This window comes from Astatotilapia calliptera, chromosome 10, assembly GCF_900246225.1.
Source record: "Astatotilapia calliptera chromosome 10, fAstCal1.2, whole genome shotgun sequence".
Taxonomy (NCBI): domain Eukaryota; kingdom Metazoa; phylum Chordata; class Actinopteri; order Cichliformes; family Cichlidae; genus Astatotilapia; species Astatotilapia calliptera.
In genome coordinates this window covers 1,631,558-1,654,709 of record NC_039311.1, presented here as the reverse complement: position 1 = coordinate 1,654,709, position 23,152 = coordinate 1,631,558, and positions in this window count along the sequence as shown.

Below are 23,152 nucleotides of genomic sequence, written 5' to 3'. Positions count from 1 at the left end.
AAGGACAGAGAGGAAGGGGGAAAAAAAGAAAGTGGCAGATCTCAGTGAACGACAGAAGAGAGCACAGAGAAAGCAGTGGCGAGAAAGGAAAAGAAAGCAGAGGGCTAGTGCCAAATGCAGGACAGAATTTGAGGCTATGAATACTCCTCCCCTAAGTCCAGAATATTCCCTAGAGCCAGAAAATGCCCCGCAACCAGGACCCTCAAGGTTAGAAGAAGAGTTGACAGTTCAATGCTTTGCTGATTAGATAGATTTTGTATTTGAATGATAAAACGTGATTTTGCCCTAAAAAGAGAGAGAGAGAGAGAGAGAGAGAGAGAGAGAGAGAGAGAGAGAGAGAGAGTGAGAGTGTGTGTGTGTGTGTGTGTGTGTGTGTGTGTGTGTGTGTGTGTGTGTGTGTCTACCTGCCTAATACATTATAAATATATAATATCCAACGTCTATCTTATACTGTATCTAAACATTTATCTAAACATATATATATAATAATTGTGACAATATTTCCTGTGTTGTAGGCAATACATTGTTGGACGAAGGAATATTAGACAGGGAAGAAGGAGACTCAAGAATGAAATTAAAGAGCTAAAGGCCTTGTTGGAAAAGGAAAAGAGAAAAAAAGAAAAATACAAGAAGAGGTGCCAGCGTTTGGGTGGGGAAAAAAAATCCCCACGTTCTAAAGTGGATGCACTGCTGCGTCATGAAACAGTTAGCAACACAATTAGGAAAAGACTATTACTGCAGGAATCAATCATTGAGGAAATCAGGAATAAATACAAAAACACCAAAAAGGAACGAGAGAGGCAAATTATTGCAAAAACGACAATAGGAAAAATTATAAAGAAATACAGGCTACAGAGGGCTGCACAGACAGCTCTAGGCTTTTCAAAAAAGCGTGGTCAAAGACAAGATGGAGGGCTCATAACCTTTGAAAGAAAGGAAAGCAATAGATTACCAGTTGATTGCAAGCAGAAAATAAAGGCCTTCTTCTTAAGAGATGACGTCAGTCGGATGACAACAGGACGAAAGCAAACTAACTCAAAAGAAAATAAAAAAACAGAAACGTTTGCTAACTGATTCACTGAAGAATCTGCACCATAAGTTTCTTTCAGAAACTGAGCATCAGGTCTCATATTCTTGTTTCTGCACCTTAAGACCATTTTGGGTTGTGGTGCCCACAGAAGCTGATCGTGAAACCTGTCAGTGCAGGACACATGAGAACTTACAGTTCATGGCCAATGCCCTGTATGTCCAAGGTCTGTCAGCAACAAAACACATTGAAGAGATGGTAGATGCAACAATGTGTGATGCTAAATCCAAAGTCTGTGCATATGGTGAGTGCAAAGACTGTTTCAGTACAACACACACACTCTTGAGACCTCCTAACAACACAGAGATAGCCTTTACCAAGTGGTCTCTAGAAGAGAATGAAAAGTTAAATGATGGAGAGGTATCTGGTAAAAAGTCAACAATTACAGTGAAGACAACTGTCATGACAACAGAGGATGCACTTGCAGGGGAATTTCATGACGGACTACTCAGATTTAGGCGGCACGTCTTTAATATCCGATGGCAGTATAGGGCCTACAGACAACTGAGAGAAAATCTGAGAAACGATGAATGTCTGCTACATGTAGATTTTTGAAGTTTCTTTAAGGTGGTATTTTTTGTCACTGATGTTATGTCCACCCTGTTACCTCCTGTACACCCTGTTTCTCCTCTGTCCACCCTGTTACCTGTGTGTTTCTTTTGTTAATTAAATCAAATCAACAAACATAATGCATGTCTCTTTGGTTATTGGGAGGGAATGAATCAGCAAAATTAAGTTACTTAAAAATGGAGCCAATTTTTTTTTAATATTCCCTTTGAATCTAAAAACAATCTTTTGAAATTACACTGTGTCTTAAAACTGAACCTGTCTTCTTTCAATATAATGCTTGTTTAAAATACTTCCTTGAAATTTCCTTGCAGATTTTAAAAAGGGACATTGTAGCTTTTAGAAAATGTAAATATTACTATAACTGTGCATTCAAAACAGTTATTAATAGAAAATTGAATGTCCTGTAACAGGGTGGACATTTGGCACGTCATGGTAAAGACTTTGATTTTAAAAAATATTATAATATAATATCCTTAGCTGGACCAATACATTTTTCTTATAGGTTGAAAATCCCTCTTTTAGATGAAATGTTAAAATAATTCAAAATTTTGTATTTTTTGATGAAGAGTGATCACACTGAAATGGCACCGAATAGTAGGAATGACCCCGCCGTGGCCAGTGGCGTGTCTAGAAAATTTTTGTTGGGGGGGCCAGGTAGGGGCACAGATTTGGAGAAGGGTGGCAGATTTAATTGGCAGATAATGTTTAAAAAAAAAATTCTACCAACCCTTAACCATAATTCAATAATCCTATAAACCTAATAACCAAATGCACTTTTAACTCTTATTAGAATGAGATTTTAACCACTACGGTGCAAAGTTTTTAGATACTGCGTTGATAAAGTACAAGAGATACAATCAGTGCTTTGTCAGTGTTTACTCAGCATTCAAGGACAGCAATATTTACATAGTATTTTTACTGACATATAGTGCACATATGTTTTGGGCAAAAACATTTTTGAATATTAAAATACGAACATTTTTAACATACAATTGACAAATTAGCCAATGTAAAACTTTATTAAAAAAAGAAGATAATCTTCTCACAAACTGGTGTTTGATTTTGAAACAGGAAAAAAGTGGGGAAACAAATGAAAAGACTAACATTTGAATAAAACCTGAAAGCAAGTAAATACTTTCTATGCTGCCTTATGGTAAACTTTGGTAATATTGATCAAGAACAACACTGGCTGATGATGAAATACAGTCAGCTGGCATGGTGACACTGCCAGTATTAACCTGCAGGGCTGGACTGGGACAAAAAAATTGGGCATTTTTACTACAGACCGACCCACCAGGTATTAAAGCCATAAAGACTTTGACTGAAAACAAACCCTGTTGTGACAGTGATGTACAGTCTTGTTGGTATATGTATGATTTCTATACATTTTACGTCAGATAAAAACTTTGGTTGTAAGATTTAGATAATTATTTAATAAAAACTAGGTATTTTAAATGAGAATAAGAAAGAAAAGTATTTCTTTGTGCCCACCTTTCCCTGTTAATGCCCTACATGCCCCCTGGCAAAACTTTCCTAGACCCGCCCCTGCACAGTTACCAGCTGTCAGCTACATAAAAAAAGGATCCTGGTGTTATTTGTCTCTCAGAAACAGTTCATAACTTCCCTTCAACTCATTCATGTGACCTAAAAGGTAAACCTGTTTCTCCATCACCTGTTCAGCTCTGATGGTTCAGTAAGGACATCTCCTGGTTTCACCTTCATGTTTCCCTCTCACCAGATAACCAAACCGACATCATGACCAGCAGCTTTACAGCTGTGGCTCCAGCAAACATCAGCTGATACTAGAAATTAATATTAAATACATTCTAACAACAGCTGATCAAGCTTAAACGTGCTGCTGTTGTTTAGCGCAATATCTGCTGGTTTCCTCTTTCTGGTGCAAAGTGGGCAATAAATAAACAAGAGAGAAAAGCCGATCAGCTGATCATTGATCAGTTTCATGATTGAAGTAGCAACAGGAGAGGCAGGGGAGAGAATGAGAGAAGAAGAGGCAGCTGTGCAGCATAAAGACAGAATAAATCCAGCTTTGTGTCTTTTTTCCATTCTAGCTAAAGTTCGGGACAAACTGCGTCTCTTCTCAGCTCAATACCAAACGTGTAATATTTTCTCTGAATGAGGGACCATTCCATTTTTTTAAGGAGCCGTTGGCAACTCTACTAACTAACCTTATGAATAAAATAAAGTTCACTATCAGTAACATCATAGCACCCACCCAGCTGGCTAAAACGCAGTATGAGTTATTGCAACTGACAGTAAAAAGTCAGCAACATGAAAATAAACTCCACCTAAACTTGGTTTATATCTGACCCAGATAGACTGCAGGTCATAACTTCTTACCTGAAGTTCAGTTCACCTGACACTCGGACTGGCGGCTGCTTCGGGCTCTCCTCCTGCCTCCCCTTCCCTCATCCACCTGCTGCCTCTGTGGAAGCCCCACCATAGCCACCACCAAACAACGGAGTTATTTCTACACATCGACCTGCATCTGGCCAATCCACCACCTCTCATTGTTCATGCCATTACAAAAAAAAATAAAAAATAAGTCACTGGGGATATGCCCGGTATGCCCGATGGCCAGTCCAGCTATGTTAACCTGCAACCAAATCTGCAGCTCCATACAGCAATGTTACGACTTAGATTACATCTTATAACTCATAACTCTAATGTTAGCTGCCCTCAGTAGCATACTGTCTGAAATATTCGACGGCTGCAATAATTCTTTAAGTGTTATTTTTTCCTTGGTATTCTAATTTCACCGAAGTTTACTAAACTCAACAAACTTGATATTACTTACCGGGACATTTATTCTGTCCTCATTTTCTTTCACCGAAAAATTCTTTCCTGCAGTGCCGTCTTTCGTGCTTGGCTCTCCTACCTTTGCTAACGTGATGCACATAGCGCGGAAGCCGATGCTGCATTCACTTACACTCGGATATCTGAGCGTCACCGTGAAAACATAATCGGACATTTGATATTTGATTGAATTTTATTATTTTGCCTTTGGGGTGGCACCTGGGGTGGCCAGTCTGGTTGGGGGGGTGGCCTGTGCCCCCCCAGGCCACCCCGCTGGACACGCCATTGGCCGTGGCACTTTGATGCAGAATATAAGTGGTTATATGTTTGCTTTATTAGAGTAACAAACAGACACCTGCTTGACTGAAGGAATGCATAACCGCATTGTGTAGCTAACATCTGCTAGCACTGCAGATGTTACCTACACTAGTAGAGTGGCTGTGCCTCAGTGTGAGTAGGCTACCATTTGACGGGTTGGTGGTTCGATTCCCCAGCTGCTGCAGTCTGAATGTTAAAGCATCTTTGGGACTGATGCTGAATACCAGCTTTGGTCAGTGCTGGGCCTGGGCATAGAAAACAGTGAATGTGTGTGTCATTGGGACAGGAGTCAGTTAGCTTTTTTGGAATAATGTTTAAACTACAAGTAAATTACCTGCCAAAGGTATTCCCTAATACTCATAACCTGACATTCACATAAGAGGACAGCAGATAGACGCTGGACTCTGGGTGTTGAATATAGCTCGAGCAACAATAAGACCTAATCCATGCTTATAACATGTCTTCAACTATTCCAGGACCTGGCAGAAAAACGTCAACAGCTGCATGCACACAGACACACACTCATGTTTACAGTACGACCAAAGCTACAGCAGTTATGGAGAATATTCACACACCTAATTAAGGCTCTTCTGTGTGTTCTTTCTGTTTTCTTCTCTAGCATGCAAATGATACTAATGTGGCAAATTAAACATTGAAACAAACACGCACACATAAAAGACTTTTTCTGACTCTTAGAGTTCAAATCGATTGTGTGGTGAAGAAACATTTTTAATTCTGTGGTTCAGTCGTTGTTACCATCCACTTTAAATGATGGTGAAGAAATATTGTTAAAAAGCTTAACAAAAGAGAAATGAAACCTCCTCTAACAAATTCAGCAGCTTGTGTTGTTAGAGCCAGTCATCTTTCTGTGTCACATAATGTGACTGCAGCTCCCACCCAGAGACTTCATATCGTGTGACCCTAGGACTGCAGAGCTTCCCCTGTGAGAAATCAGCCTGGTCTCCAGCACGGCAGCTTGAGCCGACCCATCGGCTCGAGTTGGTTCATTATTCAGGTCCCCCTGGCCACGAGAGTCAAAGCCAACAGTCTGATCACATTATCAATCAGAAGGATGTCGCTGAATTTGATTTTCTCGATGACAGGTGAGAGCAATGCAAATGCCTCGTGATATCAGTACCTCCCCTGCGACAACTGAGATCATTAACTGCAAACTGTCATCTAAGTGTGGAAAATGGATAGCCTGCTCCTCACTCCCTTTTCCTCTTTGCCCATCTGTGTAAATAGTAAAGCATTCATAGCCTGAAGGCAGGGACTAGGACAAATGGGTAAAATGTAGATTAAATCTTTTTTATAAGTGCATACAGTGTTATATGTACTGTAGTAATGTCAGGAAAATGATCCTGTGGTGCTTTGCTGGAGAGTCAAGATGAGAAATGTAACAAAAACTAAAAATCAAAAACTGTTTCTGATTCAAATGTGGCCTGCCTTCCTTTAAAGGTCATAGTTGTGTTCTGTTGATCACATTTATGCCTCTGCGATGTGCGCTGGATGCCCTCCAGCATGTCAAAATAAAGACCCTTATACTAATTTTAATATTTGGGAAACGCAAAAGGACACCTAAATCATCGCTGCACTTTGTGCCTACATACCAGGGCATGCAACACAGCTCAGGTCATCCTGCTGAACGGACTCTCTCTAAATGTCTCAGCATAATCCCATTAACATGGGTAAAAACCAAGCATGTGTGTGATCTGACACGCAGCCTTTGAGCTGTATGCGCTCCATCTGTGTGCACTCAAAATAAAGTTGGGCCAGTTTGAAAGACTTGTTTGCACCCTGTGCAAGTTTGAGGTGAAATCACATTGGGAGAGAGCCGGGCATCCACAAAGCGATCCAAATAAAACGACTGCCAGAGAGCAGCACGGCTCCTCCCGAAAACCCTCAGTGTCTACATGCATTTATAATTGAGTTTAGGGCACCAGCGCCAGAGGTGGTTTTGAATACACAGAACATCCTCTGGACGCTGTATAACATGCCCACCCCCAAGGCCCTATAGTATGTGTTATGAGAGTATGAGTAATGCAGATGTAATGCTAGGTTGCAGATTAAAATTTATGCACAAGCAGCCAGAAGGCTATCTGTGGATTCACAGGATGATGGCTTTAAGGGTAACTCAGTTCAGTTTAAATCACAGGTGGTTTTTACTTCCTGCGCTTTTTGATGGTACCTCGCATCCATACACTACCTGCTTCTTTTCCGTACGTTTAATTTGAAGTTCGGCACAATCATAACACCAACTCCTCTGCAATTTCAGCTGAATTTAATTTTCTTTCTTTAATGACACTGAATGAGACTTTAACACACTTCGGTTTTGTACAAGTTTTGAAGTGCTAACTCTGGGCAAGTTTTCAGATAATCAGCTCAGGTTATTCATGTCTTTTACATATATTTATATTACTTGCCACGAGAGTGCTTCACACTGTGATATTATGTAGAAACTCAAAACAATGCATTAAAAATTCATAGTGTCCTTTTAACCCCTGCTGTGACAATAGAGCCCAGGGCAGCCTCGAAAAGCTCGTTTGTGGCTTGAATTTAGTGCTCCACAAGCAAAAGGAAAAAAACATCACAATTTATCTCATAAAGGCTGAGCATATCAGTGCTTAAATGAATCTCATCATGCCAGCAGCTTTAGCCATCACTATTAATAATATCCACTTTTCATAATGCTGCTGATTTCTTTTATTTACGCTCAGTCGTCTCTGCTGGCTGCCAGTGGAAAGCGGGCCTACATAATCACTGCTAATAAATTAAGCCCAATAGAACTGTCACATCTCATTTGGACTCATTTGCACATGATTGTGTTTGTTTATGTTCAGTCTGGTTGAGAAAAAGCAGAAGCTTTGACTGGCAAATGGGTGGAATTAATGAATTTCACTGCCGTTCTCCACTCTCCCTTCCTCACCGCGCTGCTGGAGAAATCAAAACTAAAGCACTTTCTTTGTGTTTCCTCTGGCAGCAACTCAACGTGGCGGATGATCCTGAGTTGAACGCAGCTGTCACACATCAGCACACGTTCTTCTTTGATAATAGCGTATGCGTGTGTGCTGTTGGGTCTATCTTCCTGGATTATTAGTGTGGTAAAAGCAATCAGCTGCCAAGGGAAGATGATTAGGCTAACGATGATGAGAGGCACTGAGTTGAGCTGTGAATGACAGGCTGATCAGTCTTTTTTTTTTTTTTTACCTGTCCCGTTTGGATCTTTAGCATCAGAATTGTTGTCTGAAGGCCAAGAAAGATGCCAAGCGGATTTACTTTACCAAGTGGATCATCATGGCCTTGCCATATTGGTCCATTTGATTGACCTTTATTATAATTATGTATTTATTTGATTTGATTTTCGGTTGTTACAGACAGGACAGACAGGACTGGGGGATAGGACAGGGAGAAAGAATGAAAGAAAGAGAGGGAGAGAAAGAAAAATAGAGGAGGGGTGAAGAGATGGTGAGAAGGGGGGGAAGAAGAAAGAAAAACAAACAAAACACCTGGATCACCTGTATGGAGATAAGAAAAACAGAAGAGAAAACAAACAAGAAAGAGCAACATAATAAATACAACACCATCACAATATACTAGCTAACAGTAGATAACAGTAGATACTAAATATTACATGTTATTGTGCAGCACGCAAGATCAACAGCGCACAATGTGCTGTGAGGCAGCAGCCAAGAAAGGTGTAGTTTGTGTCAGTGAACACCCGTGTGTACACCTGTGTGCACACCTGTGTGGATCAGCACGCTTGTATTCCAAAGGTTTCTCCATGTAACGATCTGCTAGGGAGTGTGGGGAGCCATAGCCCCGTCCCCCAGGGTATGAAGCAGGAATGGAGGAGATCCAGGCCCCAGAGTACGAGGACCCAAGGAGGACCACCAAAGGGGGAACCGTGCCACCCTCCTGGGAAGAGCTGAGGAGAGCCCCAAACGAGAGGTCACTCAGCAACCACGGAGCAGAGGCCAGAGGGGGTTGCAGTGACGTGCCCGCGAGCCCGCGGGCCGCCAGCTGTGCCAGAGAGGACCGGACCTCAGGCCCAGAGGCCACAGGCCTGAGGGCACCCCACCCTGGGAAGGTGCCCAGCCGGGCCACAGGCGCCAGGCCCCGCCAATCGGCCACCAGGAATGAGTCGGTACATACATGTGCGCCCAGACACCAAGAACCACCAACACACCAACGTCTGAGGGCATCAGCCACTGGCAGGGAGTGTGGTGAGGGGAGACACGCCTCCATAACTCGGAGAGCCTGAGATGTTCCCAGAGAGGTGGAGTCTAAGACCCCGCTGACATATAGACACAGACAAACAGGCGCACGCAGAAACAAACGTGCATTCCCACCCCCATATACACAAACAAATACTCGGTACTCACCCGACGTGGAGACAGACACAAATAGACACTGCACACACATTCACACTCCCCAAACATACTCTATATCCCAGGTCCGGGTACCCCTGCACCCAGAGGGGCAAACCATACCCAGACCCAGGAGATTTAACCCTTCTCTCTGAGGTGGAGGAAGGCAGACCGCCTCCATATCTGCAGTAGCAGGGAGGCCCCGCATCCCAGCAACAGCGCCTCTTCTTCCTCAGGAGACTGAAAAGATTCGGCATGAGCCCCCGCATCCTCAGGACCTTCTATCGCTGTGCCATTGAGAGCATCCTCACTGGATGCATCACCACCTGGTATGGCAACAGCACCGCTTACAACCGCAAAGTAGAGCAGGGCGATATGGCCAAAAATATTTATCACGATATATATTCGAAAATTTGCGATAACGATATAAATGACGATATAATTGATGCGAGACAAAATACAACTCCACAACTTTACTAGTGCAAAAAAAAAAACCCCATTCATTTATTTTCACTTAAACAAGCAGCTGATTTTTTATGTGCATTAAAGCTATACAGGGAGTGCAGAATTATTAGGCAAGTTGTATTTCTGAGGAATAATTTTATTATTGAACAACAACCATGTTCTCAATGAACCCAAAAAACTCATTAATATCAAAGCTGAATGTTTGTGGAAGTAGTTTTTAGTTTGTTTTTAGTTTTAGCTATTTTAGGGGGATATCTGTGTGTGCAGGTGACTATTACTGTGCAGAATTATTAGGCAACTTAACAAAAAACAAATATATACCCATTTCAATTATTTATTTTTACCAGTGAAACCAATATAACATCTCCACATTCACAAATATACATTTCTGACATTCAAAAACAAAACCAAAACAAATCAGCGACCAATATAGCCACCTTTCTTTGCAAGGACACTCAAAAGTCTGCCATCCATGGATTCTGTCAGTGTTTTGATCTGTTCACCATCAACATTGCGTGCAGCAGCAACCACAGCCTCCCAGACACTGTTCAGAGAGGTGTACTGTTTTCCCTCCTTGTAAATCTCACATTTGATGATGGACCACAGGTTCTCAATGGGGTTCAGATCAGGTGAACAAGGAGGCCATGTCATTAGTTTTTCTTCTTTTATACCCTTTCTTGCAGCCACGCTGTGGAGTACTTGGACGCGTGTGATGGAGCATTGTCCTGCATGAAAATCATGTTTTTCTTGAAGGATGCAAGTGGCATCTTGGCAGCTGCACGCTTGACTTTTCTCAGTTCATGGGCAGTTATTTGGTGCCTTGGTTTTTCCACACGCTTCTTGCGACCCTGTTGACTATTTTGAATGAAACGCTTGATTGTTCGATGATCACGCTTCAGAAGCTTTGCAATTTTGAGACTGCTGCATCCCTCTGCAAGATATCTCACTATTTTTGACTTTTCTGAGCCTGTCAAGTCCTTCTTTTGACCCATTTTGCCAAAGGAAAGGACGTTGCCTAATAATTATGCACACCTGATGTAGGGTGTTGATGTCATTAGACCACACCCCTTCTCATTACAGAGATGCACATCACCTAATATGCTTAATTGGTAGTAGGCTTTCGAGCCTATACAGCTTGGAGTAAGACGACATGCATGAAGAGGATGATGTGGACAAAATACTCATTTGCCTAATAATTCTGCACTCCCTGTACTGTTCAATAGTAGTATATTCTACCAGAAAAGTAGGTTAACTATGTGTGCGCTCCCATGATTGTCTGTTTTTCAGAAACTTGCTGGTCTGGCTCTATTTTATCGGCCGGTGTCCATCTGTCTGCTTTCTGATGCTGTCTGAAAAGAAACAGACTCACACGAAGCGCTTCCAGGTTGGAATTGTCGTAAATCATCGGTACGCCATGAGGAGAACTAAATCTGCAAAATGATTCATCTCTGTACTCGTTACAGTAAAATGTAACATTGTTTTTCAATGAATTATGTAAAAAGATTCATTAAGAATGAAGAAACAGCTACATGCTGAATCTCTAACAGCAAATGACTCTATTGTTCCATTAATTACTCACAGCTTGTGTTAATTTCATTGTGTAATTTCATGCTGATTTGTGGTAGCTTGAGTCAAAACAGCCTTTAACACAGTGAAGCAGAAGCTTGCTACGGCTGGGTATGAGGCATAAAGACATACTTTTAAACAAGCTGTAGAATGAGCTACACCATGCTGACACGTATTGAACCAGTGAACCAAATAATAAACCGACCACCATCGGTCTCGTGTTAACCAAGTGACGACCTCCACGGCTCAAAAATTAAGCCGACCTGGACGGGCCACACGCTGCAGTTCCTCGAGTGCAGAGGTCTCCAACTTCAATGAGCTGTGGGCCACTGTTTTTGGGGGTGTGGCCACTTTGACTGACAGGTATCCAAACAGAGGACTCCAGAAAGGTTTGTCTGTTAGGCTTCATCCACTACTTTGAGTTAGATTGCAGCTCTTCAGTGTGTGTGTGTGCTTTAGGAGGCTTTGTGGAATATTTTTAATGGATTATCTGATTAATAGGCTTGCTGTGGGTTTCAGATCATCACAGAGGTTTTTGTGTTTTGATGAATTACTTTTTCAGTATTTTCTTAGTCTGTTACATAACAACGATTAGCCAATATGTCTGTCTTTGTGTTTTACCCATGATGTTTATGAATGCAGCTTGCTAACCAAGTAAGCTAGCATTAACTGAGTACCTATCATTCATTTTCCAAAAGTCCATCATCTCTTGGCAAAGGTGGTCACACTTTTCTCCTCTCCCCTTCGTTTATCTTCCCCAGTGTTGGGGACTAACAGAGTACATGTACCACTGTTACGTATTTAAAATACAAAATATGAGTAACTGTATTCCGTCACAGTCACTGTTTAAAAAGGTGGTATTCAGAATACAGTTACTTTGCTGAAGTAAAGGGATTACACGGCGGTCTTTTCCTGTTTCATATTTTAGGCTACGCCCTCTCTATTTTTGGTAATTCCACGTCGGTGGAAACCCAAAGAAAACATGCATTAAGAGGCTCAAATGCCCGTGTCTCAATCTCGCATCTGACAATGACGTGAAGAAATATTTTTTTAAATGATTTAACCTGAAGGCAACAGGCAGAGTGTTACAGGCATCGCCCTAAAGCATGCAGCCTGATGGGCAGTGTAGTCCGTGCTGCAGGGAGAATGGACTGCCATACCCGTGATGTGTCTGTGAGCGAGGAGGGAGAAAAAGGAAAAGTAGGAGCTGTCACCGAGCAGAAACGGGAGCTGGAAGCATGTAAATATAATAATAACCACTGCAGCCAAACAGAGAGCCTGACAAGCCCAGCTGTAAGTAAGCTGTTAAGACTCGACTGTACGCTGTGTTCGTGTTTTCCTCTGAAACAATAAGTTCTGTTGCAGCAGCCTTTCAACGCCTCTCTCTGTCTCTTGCTAGCAAAGACAACAAAGTAAAGCTAGTTTTCAGCTACGAGCCCGACACGAACCCGACGTATCAGCCAGAGGTCCCTTTACTACGGTTCGGAGCCGCGGACCGGTTTTATATACGCGAGGAATAGTTTCTACACGAGATCGCTGCAAAAAGTGCAGCCTTACCTAATGTCCACCTACTGTTACTCATTTATATTAAGATTTAAACATCTAGTTGGTGTTGGTGTGGAGAGTAACCTTCAGTAATAGTAATAAATCACACAGCAATAGGACATTCATGTAGCTGTAAAAATCATGATAATATATTAAATAATCCAAAGTATTATGTTACTCTCATTGAGTAACGTAACGGAATACGTTACAAAATACATTTTGGGGCATGTAATCTGTAATCTGTAATCTGTAGTGGAATACATTTTAAAAGTAACCTTCCCAACACTGACCTTCCCTGCTTAGCTTCTTGTGTCCTTGTCTAGTCTCGTCTATTCTTTACTCTTGCCCTGGAACTCTCTCACAGTCTGTTCTCTAAAACCTAAACAAGGAATTATGGATTTGATCAACTGGTCCCTGAATGCAATTGACACCCTCTTCTCAACTAGAAGCCTGGGCTCGGGTGAGACTGAGTGTCCTGGAGGGACGTTCCCTGCCGGAGACACGATGGACGGGTGGCATAACTGGAGGGTCGTGTGCCTGGCGGGGCTGTCGATGGAGGACATTGAAGACATCTACCTTTTCGGAACCATGATAACAGGGTTCTTGCTGATCGGAGCTGGTTTGGCCCTGGCTTATCAAAGATTACAGGGAGTGCAGAATTATTAGGCAAGTTGTATTTTTGAGGAATAATTTTATTATTGAACAACAACCATGTTTTCAATGAACCCAAAAAACTCATTAATATCAAAGCTGAATGTTTTTGGAAGTAGTTTTTAGTTTGTTTTTAGTTTTAGCTATTTTAGGGGGATATCTGTGTGCAGGTGACTATTACTGTGCATAATTATTAGGCAACTTAACAAAAAACAAATATATACCCATTTCAATTATTTATTTTCACCAGTGAAACCAATATAACATCTCCACATTCACAAATATACATTTCTGACATTCAAAAACAAAACAAAAACAAATCAGCGACCAATATAGCCACCTTTCTTTGCAAGGACACTCAAAAGCCTGCCATCCATGGATTCTGTCAGTGTTTTGATCTGTTCACCATCAACATTGCGTGCAGCAGCAACCACAGCCTCCCAGACACTGTTCAGAGAGGTGTACTGTTTTCCCTCCTTGTAAATCTCACATTTGATGATGGACCACAGGTTCTCAATGGGGTTCAGATCAGGTGAACAAGGAGGCCATGTCATTAGTTTTTCTTCTTTTATACCCTTTCTTGCCAGCCACGCTGTGGAGTACTTGGACGCGTGTGATGGAGCATTGTCCTGCATGAAAATCATGCTTTTCTTGAAGGATGCAGACTTCTTCCTGTACCACTGCTTGAAGAAGGTGTCTTCCAGAAACTGGCAGTAGGACTGGGAGTTGAGCTTGACTCCATCCTCAACCCGAAAAGGCCCCACAAGCTCATCTTTGATGATACCAGCCCAAACCAGTACTCCACCTCCACCTTGCTGGCGTCTGAGTGGGACTGGAGCTCTCTGCCCTTTACCAATCCAGCCACGGGCCCATCCATCTGGCCCATCAAGACTCACTCTCATTTCATCAGTCCATAAAACCTTAGAAAAACCAGTCTTGAGATATTTCTTGGCCCAGTCTTGACGTTTCAGCTTGTGTGTCTTGTTCAGTGGTGGTCGTCTTTCAGCCTTCCAGCCATTAGACCACACCCCTTCTCATTACAGAGATGCACATCACCTAATATGCTTAATTGGTAGTAGGCTTTCGAGCCTATACAGCTTGGAGTAAGACAACATGCATGTGGAGGATGATGTGGACAAAATACTCATTTGCCTAATAATTCTGCACTCCCTGTAAAGAAAGCTGCCGCTGTGATTGAAACAATGGGTCGAGTTGTGACTTCTCAAAATGGGCTCATTGAACGCAGCATGGATAACATCTCAGAGAAGCTCACGGCTCTCCAATGCGAGATTGAGAGACCAGTGTTGGACTGCTAGAACGGCTTTGAAATTCACATAAGCTGTTCATACAAAAGAATAAACCACCATCATTTCATGCGGCTACCATTTCGGGGCCAGCTGAGGTCTCAAGGCTGGAGCTGAACAAAACAAATTCTCCCTGATAACAGACGGTGTTTAGACTGTTCCTTCCTATCCTACAAGGTCACCTCGATTGGCTGGAAGACTGTTTACTTAGCCTGGCAGGACAAAGGACACTCTCTCAGCTGAACTCTGGACACAAACACATATACACATGCAGATATACACTCATCCCCCCTCCCCTTCCAAATGCTTTCGATGCTTATTTCCTCCCGATGCAGACGGTGGATCAAAGGGGACCAGCGCATATGCTGCAGGCCCGGATGTGCTGTCTACACTGGCTGTCTCTCACCTTTTACCCATCCCTGTTGCTTGTCATGTGTTTCTATGGTGTATAAGAGTTTTTCATGTGCTATGCGCTGAGGTGGTTTTTTTCTGTTCTCAAACTGATCTCCCTGTTTGAGCTCAGTTTGGGGGGAGTTCTTTTTTCTCCTTGTCCTTCCTGATGTTGTGCATTTTTCCATTGTTCGGTTTCGGGTCGCTGCTCGTGTGGCTGACCGGCCAGCTACCTAGCCTAACCTGTCTCCCCAATGTGATGTTTGTGTATTGTATGTACGGTCCGGCAAGGTCAGTCTCTTAATTGCCCCTTGGGGATAAATAAAGTTTTCTGAATCTGAATCCTCAGAGTCTTGCATTATTACTGTGACTGTATACTAAATGTATACTAAACTGCAAACTAAGTAAAAAGCTATTTAAACTACTCTATTGCTAATGTATTTCACTTCAGTACTACTACAAAGAGTAATACTGAATTGTTGTCATCAGTGATGAAGTGTTCACGCCAAACTTTCACATCATTGAAACAAATTGAAATATAATTTCATCCTTTGAGCTTAACAAGTGTGTAAAGCATAGAAATACTGAATGCTTTGAACAAAGCCTGTGAAACCCTGCCTGACACAAAAACATGACGTGACATATGACCGCGCTGCCTACAGAGCGGCTTCACCTGCACAAACAATAATCTAATCCAATACAAGGTGAGGTGTGTTTCCTGCCTATTCAACATGACTTCCTTTGATAGCTGATGCCAACATCCTTCCCCTTTGCTATATGTCTCGCTCTGTTGCTACAGCATATGACACAGCTCAGCAGACACAGAGAGGATGAGATTAGTGTCCACAAGAGAGAGGAAGCAGAATTTTCCCTTAAAGGTAATGGCATTAATGAACAGAGGGCCTACAGCAGATTTTAATTAGGATGTTAAAACCTCTTTAACCAATACAGCTCTCCAAACATTGTTGTATCCATTACCGACTTGTTTCTCTCCTCTGCCTTGCTTCCTGCCAGTCTGCTATGCTAAAGTCCAAAATTGAAGTTTATAAATGAATCATTTACCTAATTTTTTGAATACAACACAGCATTGGGTTTGAAACTAGAAAGAAAAGAATTAGAACGTGGCTGGATGCTTTCTCTTTCTGGAGTTCCCCCTGAAGAGAACGCTGAGCAGCTACAAGGATACTGGATGGATGGATGAATGGCTGATGGATGGATGGATGGATGGATGGATGGATGGACGATGGATGGATGGATGGATCGACTGATGAATGGATGGATGGATGAATGGCTGATGGATGGATGGATGGATGGATGGATGGACGATGGATGGATGAGTGGATGAATGGATGGATGATGGATGGACAGATGAATGGATGGATGAATGGATCAACTGATGAATGGATGGATGGATGAATGGCTGATGGATGGATGGATGGATGGATGGATGGATGGATGGATGGATGGGTGGATGAATGGCTGATGGATGGATGGATGGATGGATGGACGATGGATGGATGAGTGGATGAATGGATGGATGATGGATGGACAGATGAATGGATGGATGAATGGATCAACTGATGAATGGATGGATGGATGAATGGCTGATGGATGGATGGATGGATGGATGGATGGATGGATGGATGGATGATGGATGGACAGATGAATGGATGGATGAATGGATCAACTGATGAATGGATGGATGGATGAATGGCTGATGGGTGGATGGATGATGGATGGATGGATGGGTGGATGAATGGCTGATGGATGGATGGACGATAGATGGATGGATAATGGATGAGTGGATGAATGATGGATGGATGGATGGATGGATGGATGAATGGCTGGCTGGATGGATGAATGGATTGTATCACTACACCTCTGAAACTGTGCTGTGGTGCCCGCCATCAAGATATTAGCAACAGGTCCTTTAAGTCCTGTAATCTGTGAGGCCTCCATGAATTGGGCTTGTTTGTCCAGCACATCCCACAGACACTGGGATTAAGATCTGAGGAAACTGGAGGCCAAGTTAACACCCAAAGTCATTGTTGTTCTCCACAACCCATTCCTGAACCTGTTTATGGCAGAGGGCATTATCCTGCTCAGAGGCCACGCCCAACGGGAAAAACATTTTCCGTAAAAGTAAGTAAAGTGGTAGCAATCGCCCTTAAGGGAACGGGTGTAAATGGTCTGCAGCAACGATTAAGTGGGTGGTATGTGTGAAAGTAGCATCCACATGGATGGATGTCCCAGCAGAACATTGCCCAAAGCATCACACTGCCTCTGCTGGCTTGCCTTCTTCTTATAGTGTATCTGGGCGTTAGATGTTTCCCAGGTAAGCGACTGGGCTTCCACATGATACAGAAGAAAATGTGTTTAATCAGATCAGGTCATACCAGAACCAGCATTAGCTTCTTCAGCAGTTTGAGCTACAGTAGCTTGTCTGTTGGATAGGTTTACACGGGCCAGCCTTCACTCCTGCCCGTGAACATGTCACTGGATCATCACTGTCACTTCTTCAGATCACTTCAGATCTCAGTCTGCAGATCACACTGCAGACTGAGAACAGCACAAAACAGCTGTGATTTTGGAGATGCTCTGACCCAGTGTGTAGCCATCCCAATCTGGCTCCTTGTTAAACTTGCTCAAATCCTTATGCTTGCACATTTTTCCAGCTTCTAACGCCTCGACTTTGAGGACATAATGCTCCCTAATATTTCCCACATATTAATAGGTGTCATGATGAAGAGATCATCAGTGTTAGGCACCTCCCCTGTCGGCGGTCAGAATGTTATATCTGATTGGTGTACATGCTTCACTACACGAACAATGTACAAGAATGAGGCTCACACAGGGAGCTGTTACAGCACCATCTGTTTCATGATGTACATGTAAAGAACCTAAGATCTACACATGCTTAAGTTAAGTATGTGTAGTTTCTAAACATCTTGCACTCCACTCACCACCCCCAGTGACAATGAAGCACTTATTCCAGATTTACAACAGATCCCTACAGCTCCAGGACACATGCAGACTGTAAAATATTAAGTTGCATCATGGAGCACACCGAGCAAAACCAAAAGAAGAGAAAATACTGGTCCAATTAAAATGCAAGAAAGCATGATATTGGTTCTGAATCCATTTATGATGCTGTGTATATTAAATAATTTCACTGTGTAACCACTATCCTGAAAAACTCAGTGTGGTGACTTGTCATCTTAACACAGCTTAACTAGTGCCCGGGTAAGGCCACTTAAAGCTTGTGAGCAGAGGGTGACTCGTTGCACCAAAATAAAAGAGCCAATTAAGCGTATACTCTATTTGAGAGAGATGAGACTGGAAGCAACAGGATGCAGGGTCAGAATGTTTGGCTCAGTGCTCTGTCGAGGGAAACAGTGACTGAGAAGGGACTGAATGGGGAGAAGTGGGTGAAATGAATGGTACCTACAGTGTTGGGAAGGTTACTTTTAAAATGTATTCCACTACAGATTACAAATTACAGATTACAGATTACATGCCCCAAAATGTATTTTGTAACGTATTCCGTTACGTTACTCAATGAGAGTAACATATTCTGAACACTTAATATATTATTAAGCTTTTTACAGCTACATGAATGTCCTATTGCTGTGTGATTTATTACTATTACTGAAGGTTACTCTCCACACCAACACCAACTAGATGTTTAAATCTTAATATAAATGAGTAACAGTAGGTGGACATTAGGTAAGGCTGCACTTTTTGCAGCGATCTCGTATAGAAACTATTCCTTGCGTATATAAAACAGGTCCGCGGCTCCGAACCGTAGTAAAGGGACCTCTGGCTGATACGTCGGGTTCGTGTCGGGCTCGTAGCTGAAAACTAGCTTTACTTTGTTGTCTGGGTCGACTTTGCTAGCGAGAGACAGAGAGAGGCGTTGAAAGACTGCTCCAACGGGACTTATTGTTTCAGAGGAAAACACGAACACAGCGTACAGTCGAGTCTTAACAGCTTACTTACAGCTGGACTGGTCAGGCTCTCTGTTTGGCTGCAGTGGTTATTATTATATTTACATGCTTCCAGCTCCTGTTTCTGCTCGGTGACAGCTCCTACTTTTCCTTTTTCTCCCTCCTCGCTCACAGACACATCACGGGTATGGCAGTCCATTCTCCCTGCAGCACGGACTACACTGCCCATCAGGCTGCATGCTTTAGGGCGATGCCTGTAACACTCTGCCTGTTGCCTTCAGGTTAAATAAATTTTTGAATAATTTTTAAAAATATTTTGTCACGTCATTATGTAGTGTAGGTGTAGGTGTAGTAAGGGTGACATGGGCCACGCATCAGAGCCTCTTAATGCGTGTTTTGTTTGGGTTTCCACCAACGTGGAATTACCAAAAATAGAGAGGGCGTAGCCGAACACAGTGGTTCCCAAACTTTTTTTGCTAAGCCCCCCTTTGTTTTACAAGACAAATACGAACTCTGTATTCCTCGTCCACGTAAACGGTGTTTCGAATCACCGAAAACTGAGATTTTTTAAAACTCCTTTTTTGTGTTTACGTGCGGACGAGGAATACAAAGTTCGTCACACAATGTCAAAGGTATGCGCCTTTTTTCACGTCACGCTGTGCGCCACGTTATTGTTTACATGAGATGAATTGCAGAATGGCAGATAGTCTGATTAACAGTATTTTGTCTCTATCTTCAGGTTTTACACGCAGTTACTGTCCCTCCATTTACAAAGGCAGAGGCGTCACGGTGTCATTATTTTACATGTAGTTGTTTTTCCTGTGTAATAATGTTCAACATTGCATCAATACATTTTTCAAAAAACACCTCTCTGTGCAAAATGGGTTTAAACACATAAACAGCTGTTGGATCCTGTTTGTCTGTGATTTAGACAGGGGGAACAAACTGTGGCAGGATCAGCCTGATGTTATTTGTATCCCGCTGTAACTTTGCTGTATAAAGAGCAAACATCTCCAACATGTCAGGAGTAGTTAGTCATTACAACAAGTGTTTGTGAACACTCAAGAATGTGGGATCCTGTTTGTCCGTGATTTGAACAGCCCAGCGCTGCTCCCGACGCAGGGAAAACCAATCCTGCAGGGAGACCTACCTCTGCACTTGTGCAGGTGAAGCCAAAGGGCAGATTTGCTTCACCATATTTTCTAGTCTTTGTCTTAGAATGAAGTTGGTTTGGAAACATATTCAGCTTCATCTCCTGCTTTGCGTTTGTGTGGTGCTCTGTGCTGGCAGTGTCCAAGCGTTGTTTTTTGGGGTTTTTTTCCCCTTTTCGTACCGTGCCCCCCCTGCAATGGCCCCACACTTTGGGAAGGTCTGGCCTAACATATGAAACAGGAAAAGACCGCCGTGTAATCCATTTATTTCAACAATGTAACTGTATTCTGAATACCACCTTTTTAAACGGTAACTGTAACAGAATACAGTTACTCATAGTTTGTATTTTAAGTACGTAACAGCGGTACATATACTCTGTTAGTCCCCAACACTGGGTACCTAGACCCTGGTGAAACCCAGTGGACATCACCCTTTGGTCTCCCTGCAACAAAGTGTTGTAGGCTTGCACAACTGCAGGCCTCGAGGGCCGGAGTCCTGCAGGTTTTAGACGTGTCCTTGATCCAACTCAGCTGATTTAACCTCTGATTTGACCTCCCCAACATGTCTTGAAGTTCTCCAGAGGCCTGGTAATGAACTAATCAGTCGATTCAGGTGTGTTGACCCAGGGTGAGATCTAAAACCTGCAGGACACCAGCCCTCGAAGCCTTAATGAGATAGTTGCCACGACTGTAGAGCAGAGGCTCAGCCCTACAATAAAGTGCCACACACTGAATTGCACCTTCCAGAAAATGTGTTTAACAATTTGAAATGTCACAGAAATGCCATGAAATGGATGTCCAGCATAAAAACACCCACTTGTCTAAACCTTATTAACTGAGTAGCCCTGAGACAAAAGCGATGGTGTTTTAAGGCTGCTGGTGGCAAACAATGCAGACTGTATAGCGCAGCAGGAATGCCTGTCAAGTTTGAAAATACCTCCATAAAATGATTGCTACAGCCGAGCGTGCATTGATCCGGTGTAATTGCAGGATTATTTAAAGTCAAACATCCCCACCCTGTGGCCAAGGACAGATTCCACTCAGTGAAAGGCAGATAAGTGTTCCTGGAAAGACCGACTCCTCTGCAGTATAACGTGCCCCCTGTGAATTACAGTCATAAGAATTTCAGTCAGTGTGCGTACTTCTGATGTATTCTCGTCTGAAGTCAGTGGTCAGCACAACTTTAAATCGATGAGATGCTTTTGGTGCTCTCCTACCAGCTGAGAGCCTGTGACACCAGCGTTTGACGAGAAATGAGACGGAGCTTAATGACGGTCTGGCAGCATTTAATAGCTCGTGGAGACACACCACTAAAACACAGTTTAAACGATGACTCATTTTATGAGTCTGAAAAGCTCTCATCTGCTGCCTTAAGTGGAATGTGTTTAACAACACTAATACATTCCTGTGATCTGGGAGATGAATTCAGCTATCGATTTTGCCCCTGCCTCTCTCACTTCAATCACAGGCTGAGCGTCCTGACACCGTGAGCGGCAGTTCTCATTCATCCAGACACCGGTTTATATATCGATTTGCTGCGTGCTTCAGATTAGCCAACTCATTAGTCAACATTTTAGAGACTTTCAGCCATTTTTAATATTACATGGATGAGTGGGGACCTAATGGAGAGCCCATAGTCTCCCCATAACCACAGTGACAAACTGAGTCAGTCTGATCGATCATTAGATTACGTTCTGTTTCTCTTTCAAGCCGTCCAGTCTTTGAACATCGGTAAAGCAATCTCTCGCACAATTGTGCGTCTGACCTTGAGTTTTTATATAATGCTTGTTACTTTAGACACAAACACCTTCCTCAAAGACAATTTAGAGCTTTTAAAGAATCTTTCACAATCGCTCCTGAAATTACTGCCATAAATGGCGAAAGCTATCGTGGGATTAGTTTAATTATATCTCATTGTCTTTGTGAACCATCGGGGGGGTGAACTAAATCTCTCGCATCTCATTATAATTCCATCTGAAGCTTTCAGATACACCGAAAGTAAAACGCACTGATCTGTTGCAAGGATCCCTGTAGGAGAACTCAAGATTTGAAACAAACAAATAAATAAAATAAAAGCAAATTTCCCTGAATAGACGAAGGTTGCGAAGGTAGTGTGTAAATTGAAAGATGACAGCTTTTGAATCCGACAGTGATCTGCATCTGTTTGATTGTGGATTGACAAACTGCAAGTCGGCACAGATGAGGATCCATGTGTCGCTCTTACAAGAAAGAAAAAGAAGACCCGTTATTGTTTTTGTGTACTCTCTCTGCTGACTGACCCTCTCAGCATTTGCAGCATTGCCAGCACAAGTGGAAGAAGCTGACAGCTGGAGGCTGATTGTTGACGAGTGCTTGATTGCTCCACTTCTCCATCGCCACGAGTTTGAGATGTTTAAACACATACACCTCCGTGTAGCCACAGGACTCGTCGCTCTGTCACAGCTCTGCATGAAGTGCTCTTAGACACTCACTGGTTCATTACCAATCAAATCCTCTGAACACAACAAAGTCTCTGCTCTCATTTGAAGCACCATCACACACAGCAGGAACTACAAACATGCTGGTTCAGAACTTCAACCTTTTTCTATTGGAAATGCACAAACTGGCGAGGAGAGCGGTGAAAAGCAGTTCACCTTTGGCTCCACATAAGAGCAAGTCAACTGCTACTCTGGGACCAATGTGCTTAAAACCTTGACCTGACTTTAGTCGATCTAATTCTGTGAGGCACTGAGGAGGTGACTGTAAATTAGACTGAAGCACTTTTGCTGCTTCTGGGGGATGGACAGGTTTAAAAAGAAAGCAAATGAACCATTGTGAGAAACTGAAAAGTCGACAGAGCCGGTGGACGGTACTGGACCACCTACACGTCACACCTACAGCAGCTGCTCAGCCATCACATGAAGCTGACAGCGCACGTTTTTGCTGAGAGCTCTGCTGTTATCGAGTCACGTGCTCCTCGGCACTCTGCACCTTCTTA